We start from the raw sequence: 15,518 nt of genomic DNA on the forward strand, positions 1-15,518 counted from the left end.
GCCACTGGCAGAGGGCTAAGCTGTTAAGCCTTGCAGTAAGGCCATGTGCACACAGAGACACCCAGCTCTTAACTCAAACAGAGTGCAAAATAGTCCACTTAAATGAAAACTAACCAATGGGCTATTTAATACTAGCTTCTGTTGTGTTACCTCAGACAGTTGTGTTTACATTTAATCTATATTTCTGTGCCTTTTAAGCAAATGTTCCCTAAGTAATTTATTTTTTTGTGAAACCACTAAAGCGATAATGCTTTCAGAGTCATGCTGTTCTCTCTCTTGACAGCAATGCAGTTCTCTCCTCTGATTTCCTTCTCTTCAGTAAGATGACACTGTTTCAGAAATTCACCTCACGTGAAATCCAAATTTAAAGTGATTTGTCCTATTGAACCTGCTGTCATATGTTTCTTTGCCTGCCAGCTAGCATGGAGAGAGTGAGCACCACCCATTCTGTTTGGATGTCTAAAATACGGCAAGACTGACAGCAGTGAGGGTGGCATTATTATTCTCTAATCTCTTTTCCTGTTCTATAGTTACTGGAGATATTTAAGCATCTCTCTATAAAGCTGCACACTTCAAATTCTGATCTGGAGAAAACTCACAGGGTTTGTGAAATTGGTGGCATTTTTGGCTTTGTGGAGCATCTGCTTCTTAAGACCATGTCTGCTCATGCATAATGCCTGGTTTTCGGAAGCGCTGAGTACCCTCTACATCAGCTGAAATCAGAGGAAACTGCAGGTGTTCAGCACTTCAGGAAACAAGACTCAAGTGAGCTAGAGCTGGTATGGTACAAGCCAGCCTGAAGCAGAGCATCTTCCTGCATTTGAAACTGTGCTGGTGCTGTTTCTGGAGGCTGCTGTGGAGGCAGAGTAGCCCCAAGCCAGCTGTCACCACACCTGTTCTGTTACAGTGTCACTGAGCCCCAGGTATCTTCTCTTAGGATCATTGGTCTTGTGTCCTGTTTAGTGTTGTGTCATGTGACACAAGACTTTAACTAGCTCCTCACCAATGTTATCAGCAGATAATGGAATGTTGGACTGCAGTGCCGTGTTGCAGCTGTTCCCCGTGCCTCCCTTAGTGCCAACAGCTGTGTTGAAATGCCCTGCCTTTTGATAATGTTTCATAATCTGACAGCATGTTATCTATTATTATTATTATTATTATTATTATTATTATTATTATTATGCTATTTCTTCTTAGAGCATTTATTGGCAAACCTTGATGACTTTAAAAGCATCCAATCTGTTAAAAGGTAGATGCTTAAATCTTATGGCACTGCAGTGAAAGATGCACTCATGCAGCTCTCTCCAGCTGTGGGGAAGAGCAAGAGAAGGCTAGCTCTCCTAAACCATCTTGCAGAAATTGTAGTCAAATCTGACAGAGAAACACTTCTGTATACACTTTGTGTATACAAAGAAAAACAAAATCTTTGCGGTTCTGGTACTGCTAAATTTAACAAATACCTGTACGTTATGGAGCAATAAATTGAATTTTATAACTCATCTAGGTACAAGATGTTCTATTTGTTTTGAAGGAAACACTGTATTTTTTCTCCATTTTATCTTCATTACAATTGTTTTAGAATTATAAGATTTCTTTGCTGATATCTTGTTTGAATTGATAAGTGACCTCTACTAATGGGATTACTTGAAAAGTAAAGTGAAAAATACGTATAGAAGCCAAAATATAAGACTGTGCCTTTATTAATGCAGGTGAAAAAACAAGCAGCTTTTTGCAAGACCTTTTCCTGACTATTAATTAGAGTTAAGAATCCACTTTGATTTTATCCTTTCCAGTTGTGCACTTCATTTGGTTTAATTTTCATTCCCTGTACAAGATAATTTTTCTGAAAAAGTTGGTCAGTCTGAGGCTTTGCTCGTTTTTCCTCAAAAGCAGTACCAGAAGAATTCAAGGCTCTTACAGAAGAAAAATCATCTACATTTTTACATAATACACATTTTCTAAAAAAACCTTATTTTTTATGCATTAAGTTCTACTTTAGAAGAGAGTAGCAGGAGGAATTTGTTTTGAAATTTATCTCCTGAATCAAGGATCAATCAAGCATTAGATGTCTGATTACAAACTCATTATAAGGGTTCATTGCACTGAAGAAGCAGCAAATATCAAATGTGCATCTACCTTTAAGATTTTTACTCTTTTGAGAGTAGACATTGTTACTTGATGTCATGCATTCTGCAAGAAGCATATAGAATCACAGAATGTCCTGGGTTGGAAGTGGCTGTAAAGATCCCCTAGTTGCAGCCCCTCTGCCGTGGTCAGGGACATGTACAGGCTGATTTAGTCCAGCTCATTAGAGGAGCCCTGAGAGATGGGACAGAAACACTTCTTACTTTGGAGTAATCTGACAAATTAATGAAAAACTGGCATATCTAGCCATGAGCACTTAAAATTCAGATGTTCAAACCTGGTAGTATTAGTTTGTGCTGCTTTTATATCTAGCCTCCAGCAGTAACAGTTAATCAGCCTGGATCAGGTAGTGGGTTAAAACTGAGTTTCGCATGAAGGAAACTGTTTCTTCACGGAGTAACTTCTACATGGTGCTCTTAGAAATAAATCTTTGTAATTTATATTGAAATGTAGCACTTAATGGAAATCTGCTAATTTTCTAAATTCCTTGTTTCGTGGAGGCATTTTAGCACTTGATTGTAAATGGCTGTCCTTTGGTTATGGGATTGTAAATAGCAATTATCTGTAGTGCTTCACCATTTGGCTAGGCATTTGTGAGAGAATTTGCAGTGACTCCAATTTGCTGTAACCTAATTAAACTGAAAGATTTTCTGACATTGCTGATATTCTTAACAAACTTGTGTTCTTTAAAAAGCAGCCTTTTCACTGTTTTGAACAGACCAGGCTTCTGTGTGTGGCAGCTGGTTCTGCAAACCAATATGAGAGTTTTAGTCTCCACAGTCGATACTGATCTTGCTGGGAATGTAAGAGGATCACATATAAACAGTAAATTTTCAGGTGAATTTTTAATGAAGTTTAATATTTTTTTTTTTAATAGAAACACTATTAGATGAAAGTATAATTTTTGCATACATACATTATGTGAGGATTCACTGTTAGTTAGGGTACAAGTACTCTGGGTCAAATTGTCCAAAGGTATTTGAAAGCTTAAATGTGATGAGGATTCACATGGTGGGTTTCAGTGGTTCTAGCTAGGACATCAGAATATGAAGGCCAACCACAAACATCTTAAAAGAAAGGCAAAACCTTCAGTATACAGCCATGGGTATTCATTGACAGAAGAGCAGGAGTTTGCCTAGTCACAGTTTTGGTGAGGCCTTTAGATTATTAAGAGAGAGCTCTGAAGATGAAAATACAATGAGGTTGTTTAAAAGATTCAAAGTTATGTTACATGGCAAGTGATTAAGCAGAGACTAAAGTGTGGGTGAAAGCTATATGTGGAATTAACAAAAGCAAATACAATTTTCATCTGCCAGAAGACTGGAAATTGCATGAAAGTTTTTATTTTTCTTGTAATATTTCTGTTATGTCTACTTATAGTAACATGTATGTTGATAGTGCTGCATTACATATAATAACTATGCATTATATTTCTGTATTATCTTCTTAATATTTAGCAACTACAGCTGAATATGTAAAATCAACTACTGTCCACAAGCCAAAATTCATTATTAACAGTCAGACTTTTTTTTAGTGTGCTGCGATAAATCCTGATGTGGGACTGCAGTTGAGAGGCCAGGTATGACTAATTCCTGAAGCAAGTGGCCAGATGAAGATGGGAGTGCCCAGAGCTGTCTTACATGAACCTGGAAAAATGTTCTTTATTGTAATTGCTTAGATTACTTTCTATTCTTAGTTCATGAAACAGTTTTTCAAATACTTCTAACTGGATCCTGGAAACAATTTAGCTAGAACAAACAGTCTCTAAACAAATCTGTGTGTGTCTCCTAGGCCTAACCCCTATGGAAATGTGGGACCAAAATGTACTAAAGATGATTTTTAGTGTCTGGTTAAGCTTTTGGCCTGCTCCCAAGCACCAGTGTTCTGCATCACCATTTTCCAAATATTTCTGAGTGTAGTTACCAACATTTCAGTAATTCTGAGGCCAGAGAGATGGCTGTGGCCATGTCTGTACTGTTTCACAGCACAGGTCATGCAATCTGCCCAGTAGTCACTATTCTAAACCCTGTAAGAGTGAGTGAGTACATTATGGAAAGGCATGAAATCTTCATTTGAAAGATGGGTATTGATCCATCATGTCTATAAACAGATTGTGTCATCTGGTACAGGTGAGGCACTCTTACTTCAGGCCAATAGTAGTGTTGCAGCACTCATCTCACAAGTGTCTAGGGTTGCATACTCGCTACTTTGGGAGCTCCCAGTCAGTCATTCTGTTTTTACTAGCCAGGGGATGGCTGTGGGTTAGAGTCCAAGGGTGAAATAGCTATTTGTTTTGGAAGAGACTTCTAGTGAAGTAGTGCATTTAACACATGTCAGATCTGGATTTTCTGTTTGAGAAAAAGAACTGATTGTAACACACTTCTTCCTCCAATCCCAACATTTCTTTTTACCTGTTTTCACAGCTCTAGGAGTTCCTAATTTGCTGTGGGGCAGTGGCTGTGTGACATTGTTCTACAGCATCTAGAAGATGTCAAAAGTCTAAATTTTCAGATGCTTTAAATTTCAGTTCATAGCAGAATAGGAGAGGGCAAATTTTTTATGTAACAGTACATCTGCAGCAGATTCATTGCAGGTATGTGTGTACCTGACAAAATTCCCTGCTTTGCTGTGTGCAAGGTCCAAGGTCTGTGTCCACTGTAAATAATTTTTTTTCTGTTCAGCCTTAGTGTAGGTTTCCCATATCACTTTACATGAAATATTAATTCTATAAACAGTTTCAGTCCCATTGAAGATGATGAGGGAGTCCACCCATGTTCTGTACAGATGCTGAGAATTTGAAAAAAGTTTTAAAGAAAAAAAATCTGTATGACTAAATTTGATGTAATTTGGAAAAGTGACCCTGTTGCTCAATTTTAAAGTCAGTGGGAGTTTTGCCTGTTACAGTTTGGCCCAACTAAGCTAACTGTAAAAGTGCCTAGTTTTTAAAGAAACTTAGTAAAATGTTGCATAAAATAAAGCCAGATCTCATTAAGATCAATGGGAAGGCAAACTCTGGAAGAAACCTGTACAGCCCAAAATGAAATGATATGCCCACACTTCGTGAAGCTTGGAACTAAGAACCTCTGCTGGGTGAGTAGGCATTTAAGAACTCTCAAAAAGGAGTAATTTTCTTGGTTGGTTATCTAAATTTTTTCATTTTCCCCACTGACCGCTGCAGGAAGCCTGATATAGACATGGATCAGCTATTGCATCCAGCTGCTAATGACAAAACTTCTACAGAAGAGGAATGAACTGTGAAAACCTTAGAATTGCTGACTGGTTTGGGTTGGAATGGACCTTAAAGATCATTTGGTTCCAAGCTGTGGACAGGGATATCCTCTGTTAGACCAGATTGCTCAAAGCCTCATGCAACCTGTCCCTGAGCACTTCCAGAGATAGGGCATCCACAGCTTTTCTGGGCAATCTGTTTTAGATAGTAAAGAATTTCTTTCTAATATCCAAACCTCTTTTTCAGTTTAGAGCCATTCCCCCTTATTCTGTCACTACTGTCCCTCTCGGCTCTCTTTAGTCCCCTTTAGGTGCTGTAAGATCTTTACAAAGTCTCTTCTACAGGCTTAACAACCCTAAATATCTTTGTCTTCAGAGGAGAGGTGCTTCTTTTAATTTTCCTTTTGCAAAATGGGGATTGTTTTTTCTTTTCCAATGGGAACTTTACTGAGTTGCTGTGACTCCTCAAATGTAATGGATAGTGACTTAGCTACTTCCTCTGCTGGTTCTTTCAGGACCTGCAAATGTCTCTCATCAGGACCTGTGGACCTTCAGGTTCCTTACATATTTTTGAACTGATCTTCTCCTACTGTGGGTAGTTCTTCATTCTCCAAATTCCTGTTTTGCCTTCTGCAAGTTGAGGGGTCTGACTGGAGCATTTGCTAGTGAAGACCAAGGCAAAAAAAAGCCTTCTCATTTCCTGGGTAACCATCTCTCTTCCCTTTCCTTCCAGATAGGATCAGCATATTCCTTAGTATCAAACCTCAGTACAAATCCCTAGTGAAAATCTTAGACAAACTGCTGGGTTTGTTTTGCAGCTGAGGTGAGCCACTGATTCGTGTGAGCTAATGTTCCCACGGTATTGGTCTTGCAATTAGAAGAGCAACATTTAGTTCGTTCTTGTAAATATTATCAGAAAAGTCTTGATTCTGGATTTTTGCATGTGATTTTCTCATGTGAAGGACAATCTGGGACTGCTGGAAACTGAATGTTTGAGTGACCAGCACATGTAATTTTAGATCCAGAACAGTACTGATCAAAGGGAGTCCCACCCTTCCTCGTTTGTGTCATGTAGGAAGGGGGTGTCTGTATTTGTGTTGGGATTCATATCTCAATAGACAGACTTGTACATTGGTTATGGTTTACCTTGGGCAAAGTCATGGTAAGAATGCTGCAAATCACAAATGTGTTTGCATAGCAAAAGGCCATTGTATTGCCTGGTCTTTGGGTAATTTTCTGCAGTGGTGTTGCCTAAAGTTCTGTATGCATCTGAAGAGTAATATCTTATTTTCCCTGAAGATCTAAATGAGAAGGGTGATAAAAATCCCACAGTTAGCCAGCTGTAAGTCCTCCTAGTTTTGTTAGTACAGATTTTATAGAAGAAAATATTCTTTGTCAGTTTAGTGTCTCTGTGAAGGAAGGTTGAGTAAACCTGCACTTTGTGTTGCCTCATTGTGTCAGTGTAGCTGATTTACAGTTGAGTGTTCAGTGGGGTATAGAAAAAGGACTGGTGTGGTAGATGCCAGCATTTGGTCTTCGTTGGTAGGATTGTCTTCTTTTGAGCTTCTCATACAGATACAGTTACTGCTTTTTATTAAGCTCTGAGTGAAAGCTGAGAAGATGATGCTGATATTTAATCTTTTTTACCTGTATATTTCTTTCATCTCTTTACATATCAAACTTACAGTAATTTTGTGCTAAAAAAGCCATCTAAAAACTCCTAGAGGTCATGGCAGCAATGACAAAACCAGGCTGGTAATTGTTACCCCAAGAACATACTATTTTCCTTTTGTGACTCATGGCTTTCTTTTCAAAAGCAAAGCAAAGCAGCCTATAAATCAGTTAGGTGTGAGGAAGTAAGACAATGGAAAAGAATGTTGTGTTTGAGCACTTGTGTTGCCATCATGCTGGTAGCTGGCAATAGCAGTTTTTCATTGCAGAAATAATAATGCTTGCCATCTATTATTTAAAACATTGGGAATGAAAGAAATCTAAAATCTGTAAAATCTCATGGAGTAGCATGGTACAGGGCTGTGCTGAATGTGTACAAATATGCTGTTTTGGGATCAGCCATCCTAGTTGCTCTGAAGTTAATGCAGAGGCACAGTTGGTCCCTTAATGGGGCTATAGTAGAATATTTTCCATAGGATCTGTGTTTCAGATCATACTTTCATATGAAATGTAGTGGCTTTATTTTTATATTGTGTAGATAAGAATATGTCCTGATGAATATAAATAAAGTGGTTTAGTTTAAAATGATACACCAGGGGCACCATACACATGAGACAGGAATATTTCGTTCCCTTATAACTTCTTTCCTTTTGATGGATGCAGAGGCTGAAATATGGTTCTTCAGTGAAGTTATAATTATCACCTTTGCTATAAGGAAGAGGCACAGACATTTTATATAATACATGGCTGTGAAAATAAAGTCTATATTTGATAATTCCAAGTAAGGTATTACAAATGCTTTGGATACTAATTTCTAATATTTTTTCTTTCTTGAGTGCAGAATTACAGAAATGCATTTTAAAACTGTGTTGGCTGTTGCCATCTTACATGATGCAGAAGGGTGGTGAAAAACATCCATGAATGTTGAATTTTTAGTGAGTTACTCTGACTCCTGAATTGTAATGCTAAATTAAGAACATTGGCATTTATAAATTCTGTGATGGCCTGCAAACCATTTGGCTTATAAATGCAAAACCATCAGTTTGTTGAGTTTGTTCTGCAGCATATAACACATAGCTATGCTACAAACTAGCAAAGCCTAATCAGTTTATCTGATGAGATTTCTTGTGTTTTCATTTTGGACACTGAAAAATCTTGCTTTTTACAATGAAATCTTGAAGAGCTCACTTGACAATGGTAAATGGGTTTATTGTAGTGGATTAGGAGAAATTTGCCAATATTTTGGGAGGCTGCTGAATTATGTATGCTGACTACCAAGGACTCAGATTTGATGAACTAAAACTATGTTATTTATACCACAAAACATGTTGTTACAGTCTACAAGAGCCACCATTCAGGGATACCAGTGCATTGGAATAGGAAGAAGATAAAACAACAAGAATTTATTTGTCATGGGTAATTATTTCTTTCTTTGTTAAGCCACAGGAGACATTGGGTTTTCCCATAGAAAATGTATCATGACCATATCATGCCAGAATAATGTGTTTTTTCAACCTATTATCCATCTTTTCAAGGATTTTAAGAGATCAAATCTTTCTGTTCTTCAATTTATCAATAATTTTGCAAATCTTTGTGGAAGTTCTGTTAGTATGAAAAAAGAGAAGGATCTTCAGTGCCTGCTGCTAAGTAGGAGGAGATTCATTATCAAGACCTGAAAACTTTTCAGTTTTTAATGTCAGATTTCAGCCTCTCAAGTGCTTTTCTCAGGAAGTTTTAACACCTGTTACATTTATTTGTCCTGAGTTTTTTGGGAAAAAAAAAAAAAGGAAGTGAAATCTGGAATTTGCCGAGAGGCCACTGATAGAAATATCAGTATTTCCTTAAAAGTTCTGGAAGAGTTTTCTACTTTGGTGAGGTTGATGCGACCTGAAGACCCCAGGAACAGTGTTTTAGCAAGGGTGCTGTGAGTCAAATTGATGTGTACTTCCGTAGATGCCTTGGACTAATGGTGGTAGCTTACACTCACAAGGTGGCATCAGTATGTCAGTGCTCATATTTCCAAGTCAACTAACAAATAGTTAAAGATATAAAAATATAATAATTCTAAGTCACTTGTGAAAAAAATAATGTAAGCAATTTAGAGGTGATGTTAGAAAGTCTGCTGTTAAATCTCAGGACTGTCAGCTGATATGCCTTTCAACACCTTTCATGACCTTTTTGAATTCTATTGTGGTAAGTTCAATAATTGAAAACAGTCTTCATGGAGCTTATAATTAAAGGCTGCATTTAAAAAAAACCAAAACAACATTGCATAAGATTTCTGTGTAAAGCTGCTTGGTGTAATGTAAAGTGCTATGGTATAACTTCATAGACTGGTATGAATTATGCAATGAATATATAATGGACTGTAGAGAGGCATATATATGCAATGCATATATAATGGACATTTTTAGAGGCAGTGAAAATGAAAATATAAATATATTATGAAAAGGAAAAGTTAATGCAAACTTTTCTGGTACTTCTGGTTTGCAAAACTGTTTCTACATTCTTGTTTTCTAGATGGATCAACCACAAACATAAAATAATGGAGATTAACTCAGCAGAGAAAACAAAATAGATTTTCTTGCTCCAGGCTACATGTGGTATTATTCATGTGGTTAACTGTTGGCAACACAATGGGTATGAATGAATACTAATATGCTTTGTACACAGGGTCTTGTTTCAATTACAAAAGTTTATTATGTAATAATACTTCAAAATAAAAAAATAGTATTTTTCATGGTTAATTTCCAAGACTCTGGGATTTCTATTTATCTTTACAAAATAGTATATAATTCAGTGTTGGAAAGTAGTTCCAAGACAAAAAATGCAGTCTTCTGCACTCTTAAGCACCTTCTTCAGCCTGTTGTATAATCTGCAAAAGGCAGACACATGTTGCTGGCTGCATTGACAAACTTGAAGGCAATGGATGAGATGCCTGTAGTGCATATAAAAAATACTAGAGATATGGCAGCTTTGTAAAATTAAAAATTTTCTTTAAGATAAATGCTGAGTATAGAAGGAGTGGAATTCAGAGGTTGTCAAGGCATAGTGCACTGATGCACAATTATGAGCACAATTCTTCGCAGCTTTCAAGAAACTGATGCTTTGCCTTTCACTCAGATACACAAATATCTTTTATACATTTCACTGACTGCTAAAATGTGCCATTTCATATTAAGGTATCATTATGAAATAACCACAGAAATGTTAAATTGGGTGTTGTGGCATCTAGAATTGGGTTCTATGTCTGCATGTGTGACTGGAAGTTACCACTGAGTCCGACTTTTACCTGCAGGAAGGTAGCTTAAGAAGCACAATGCTCTATGTTGTGTATAATTTATCATGTTTCACTGTAATCTGCCATGGATTTTTGCTTCCTGTTACTGGGAAATATAAATATCTGTCTAGGTTGATTTGTAGTATGCAGGGGTAAGATATTACTATTAGTATTAATACTTACAAAAATTGTAAAAATGTGAGGTTCTTTCTGCTGTTGGCTATTTCTATGCAGGGAAACAGATTGGTTTTTAACCATCACTGTGAAAATAAGTCTTGTTTTCATCAGCCAAAGAGGAATTTGATAAAGATTCAGAAAATACCCTACTACTTGGCTACTCACAGTGCTTAAGTATTATCACACCCCATAACAGCTTTCTTATGTCAAGGGTTTGTAACATTTTATGGGTGATGTGCCATGTTATATTGTCCCTCCTCAAACTTAGGCAGAGTTTAGCTGGTCCCAAGCAGAAGATGAGTAAACTTAGCAGATCCAAGAGCTGAGAAGCAGCTGCCTTTCCCAGGTGACAGTCTCAGGATGCTGGGTCCCTCTGCTTCTGATCTGCAGACAGTTTCCTGGACATTGTCCAAAATCCCCTGACACAGTCTGACAAGCACCTGCTTGGGAGGTTGCTGGCTCACCCTTAATCAGTTTCAGGGAGTGTTGGAACACTCAAGTCTTTCACACACAGTTGTGGATAAGGAGTAAGGTCCTTTGGGTCTACCATTTGCTTCTGTTTGTGTGTAGGAGAAGTGGGAACAGTCTTGGGAAGCCATGAAGCAGAACAAGACGTTACATAAAGAATGTGTCTTTTCCACCACAAGTAAGAGGAGAACACATAAGAAAGGAAAAAAACCCCACATTCAATGGTGAACATGCTGTGTTGTCAAAGCCATGCTGAAACATAATCATGTACTTGAATAGTAGATAAGCAGAATGTTTCTATATCAGGCTTCTTCCCTAACCATCTTTATGCTTAATTTTAAACCAAAAAATTTAAATCTGTTTGTTACCGTTCCTCCGATTTTATGGTTATTTTTTCATCAATTTTGGTCTCGTTTGTGAACTGTCCATGCCTAGATTGCAATTTCAGATAATTTATTTATTATGCAAGACTGCAAAAAGGATTTATTCTTTAACTAATCCAGTAGCTGACATAATCTGAAGTTTAAGATCTGTAATTAGTTGACTGATTTTTGACTCCCACTATTTGCGCTCTGCTTGGAGCAGAACACACAGGAGAACACTCTCCTCCACTAAAAGAGCAAGTGGCTTTTTTAATTAAAGGAATATTTTAAAGTTTGTGTAAACCCCATTTTCCGTAAATAATCAGGAAAAGTGTATGTTCTTTACATGCTCATAAAAATGGTATGAGGGTTATGAAGATGATGATGATGAAAACTTCAACTTAGAAGCAGATTATTTGTTTGGTTTGGGGTTTTTTAAAATCTTTCAATCTGTGGAGATACTACAGTGGGTGTTTCTCAAAGTGTAAGCCTGATAGATTGATGATTTCTTTTTCACAGCTGCTTATTAGCAGATATTTCTCTCCCTTCTTTCTACTTGAAGAAATAGTGCTGTGATATTATAGAAGGCTTGTGCTACTTTCAGCTAAGTGGAATCTAATAACAGCTTCCACTCAGCAGGTGACACTTTAATACTCTTTAATATCCTCATAAAAATGGAATATGAAGCAGTTGTTTGTAGATGTCAGCTGGAATGGAGAAGGGCCCTCTGTTCTTTTGTTTCCTGTGAGTCTTTGTCTGTTGGTCAGAAAAATGATTATCTTCATGGTTGCATGTTTTGAGTGGCTGTCTGGAGGCCCAGTTGTGGAGGAACAGTCTGAATTTGAGCAACATTTTCTCTGTTCACCTGTCAGCTTCGTTTGTTGAGATGGAAAGAAAAGTCTGAGCTCCTGAAATGTGGCATGAGCTCAGAGCAGTTCTTAGCCAGCAACTTCCCTCCTGACTCTGGCTCCTCCCCAGATGTTGGAAGATTGGATTGAAGCTGGCAGAGCATTTCATTTTGGTAGCAGTGGTGGAATGATGGTTTTATCATGGAGTTGGAACATTTGGCGAAGAGTGGAGACAAATAAGCTGTTATTTGTAGCAAACTTCACAAGGTGAATGAAAAGGTGACTGATGTTCTTGGGAGAAAGCAGAACCACCTCAACAGATGGCTGTGTCAGTGTCTGAGCCAAATGCCTACATGCACCACGAGCACTTGCGCTCTCACTGACTGGAGGGAGGATTGTGCATATCCACGGTGACTCAGGTGGAAATGCTTTTGGGAGGGAGTCAAGCTGAGATAGATGCAAGGATAGCGTACTGCTCACATGTCTCTCCATCACTACTGTGGCAGATTTGAGTGTAATGCTCTACTAGCTTCCTTTTTTTGTGAAGCTTTTTTTTTTTGTTTGCTGGGCAGAAGAGGTGTGGGACTCATCTGTACAAGGTACTAGTTGTTCTGGACTCCCTTCCTTGGCAGGGGAATCTTGAAGGAAGCTGTCTTGTGTATCGTGCCCAACAATTATTCCAGTGTTTCCACTGACTGTTCCTAAGCATGGAGAACTTTGATTGAACTTTGATGACCACAAATACTAGGAATATGCTTTCAAAGGATGTTACTGGCTTTTCAGGGCTCTCATCTCTCTCATGCTTGGCCTTTGAAGGAGGGTATGCACCAGAAAATGCTAATGGTTTTCCTAATGACACTGAGGGGAGATGCACAGCTGATGGGAAAGAAAAAAATCCAGATCTTAGTCAGGTATTGCCTTTGCCCTGTCATTGTGAAGTAATCTGAATTGAACAGAGAAATAACTGACTATAATAGAAAAAGCAGATGGACGAGGTAGCAGACGTGCATCTGCCAATTTCAGCACTGAGAACTGTTTACTGAAAATCAAAAGATGGTCTTACAATTTGAATTTGAATTTTGGAATGCTTCTTGCTTTCCTTCACAAGTTATACTACAAGGTTTGCAATTTTACTTGTGAAATTTCAAATATTGATGTCCACAAAAAACATGTGGCATGTTTCAATGCTTGCTCCCAGAAGCGTGCTGTCTCCTTTGGTGAGAAGCCTAAGAAAATGAAGGGCTCTCACTTGTTGACCAACTTGACAAAAGTTTCAAAACCTGAAGAGGTTTTAAAATTTGCATTTCCCTGACAGAATCACAAGCCTGATGTGTTTGTCTGTAAAGGATAGGTGTGTAATGATTCTATTCATGCTATTAAGGACATCTTCCACACATTGTCAGTGACGGCTACTTAGGAGATACTGTGCTTATAAGCAGTTGGATATGTATGCTTATGTGTTCATGGGCTTAGGATTTGCCTTCACTTACTCTTTTGATTTTTGTCTAATTCAAGGGAGTTACAGGATTGGCTTCTGAAGACATGATGTAGTGATGGCTTCAGAGACACTACTTCCCCTCTTACTAGGTGTTCTCCAAAAATGGGCTGAGTGTACAACTAAACAGTCATTAAAATCTGGGTCAGGAGTGGTGGAAGGGAAAGCCTGCTTGCCAGTCGAAGTTTCTAGCTTGGTAAAATTCTGGTGCTACTAAATATTTGATTTTAATGATGTAGTACCTGATGTCAGGCTATGTTTACCTTCTTGTTCTACATTTGCATAATGTAGTGGTTTCTGCTGCTCATTAGACATGGATATTAAGTGTATAAAGTAACTGCTACAGTTGCTCTTTATATTTATATTTTCTGGTGGTATCTTTAGGGAATTAACAACAATGTAGTAATAGTTGTGCATTATCGGGTATTTACATAGGTTTATTCAACCATTTTGCATTTTCCAGACAGCTGTTGATGTGAAATTAAGGGTGGAGATCTGTAATTACTTCAAAGGATACCAGAATCTGTTTATTATTTTTGACCCAAGTGAGTATATCTGTCACAATGTCCATTATTTAGTGGCACGAGAGTAAACTATACTTCATAATTTTGTCATTATACCAGTTTCCCCCATCCCCCATTAATTTCCTTCCTTATGTTTTTGTAGCACATTATTTTCTTGAGGCTGAATTCTGTATCGGAGCTGCACAGCAGTGGAGCTGATCTGATTAGGGAGGTAAAAATGTGACTGTGAGAATACTCATCTTGGCAGAAGATACGTGATTAAAGGAATGGTGAGACACAGACACAAATCTGTTTGGAGAGATGCTGAGTGAGAAAATCTCAGAAATATTCCACCATATTTATAGGTTCCTACAAACTATGAAATTAAAGCTGTCCTTTTAACATAGTGGTGAAACATCAGGAAATAATCATCTTAAGGTTTGGATCCTTATTTGAAGTTCATCCAGGCTGTTGCACCCTGAAGTCTGGCTGCATCTCACTTAAGAATAGGCTTTTTATTTTTGTGAGGTTTTTTTGCTACTTCCTGCCTCCACTTCATCTGGAAATGCTGTAAGAAACCCTTTCTCATCATGTGGGATTTCTTGTTAATATTTTTACATTACAGCATTTTATATTCTAGTCTGGGTGGAGGTTACAAGGATGATAATTCAATTTAATATGTGACTGTGTATGAAGAAATTTTTGGTTTAATAATCTGGGGGAAAGCAAATAGTTTTGAAGCATCTTTATTAAAATACACCACATGACTTGTACTTTCCTGGAACAGTGTCTCTAGATTTCTGTCTGGGATTGTAGAGCAGCAAGAGTGAGTGTCCCTGGTGTATCTATTACCTAGTTTGCATCAAGACTCAGTTATGCTAGAGAGATTTTTCACTGTATTCTGAGTATTTAGTGGACTTAAAAGAACAAAAATTACAGTGTATTATATGTATCTTGTACTACCCTTCTATAATTGTATCAGTAATCACGAAACTGATTTATTTAAAATGGGGTAGTGAAAGTTCGGTTTTTAATTCCTGGCTCTCCTCATTAAGCAATTGCAAAACATTCCTGACTGCTTTTGTGCTGTGAGTGTCTCTGTGGTGCTCTGTCCATGAGTGCTGGAGAGGTGGAAAGATTCTCCTTTTGGAACTGACAGTGGGTCTACTGGCTGCAGACAGAAAATGCCCTCAAATGTTTGTCTTAGGTAGCATATGTATGGTATTCGGCTTTCTGAGAATTGTTTGGGATTCTTTCAAATAACAGTTTTGCACTGGATAATGCTTATTTGTTAAAACTCCTAATTAAACAATCTATTTGTTTTCTTAGTCTCACAAAAAT

General features: G+C 37.7%; 1 protein-coding gene across 2 annotated transcripts in view; it reads left to right on the plus strand.

Moving 5' to 3' along the window:
* The window catches only part of RAMP3 (receptor activity modifying protein 3), a 41,627-nt gene that overhangs the window by 20,349 nt on the left and 5,760 nt on the right, over positions 1-15,518 (plus strand). The window lies entirely within an intron of this gene.

The sequence above is a fragment of the Cyanistes caeruleus genome, chromosome 1 (assembly GCF_971803275.1).
Source record: "Cyanistes caeruleus chromosome 1, bCyaCae1.hap1.1, whole genome shotgun sequence".
Lineage (NCBI taxonomy): Eukaryota > Metazoa > Chordata > Aves > Passeriformes > Paridae > Cyanistes > Cyanistes caeruleus.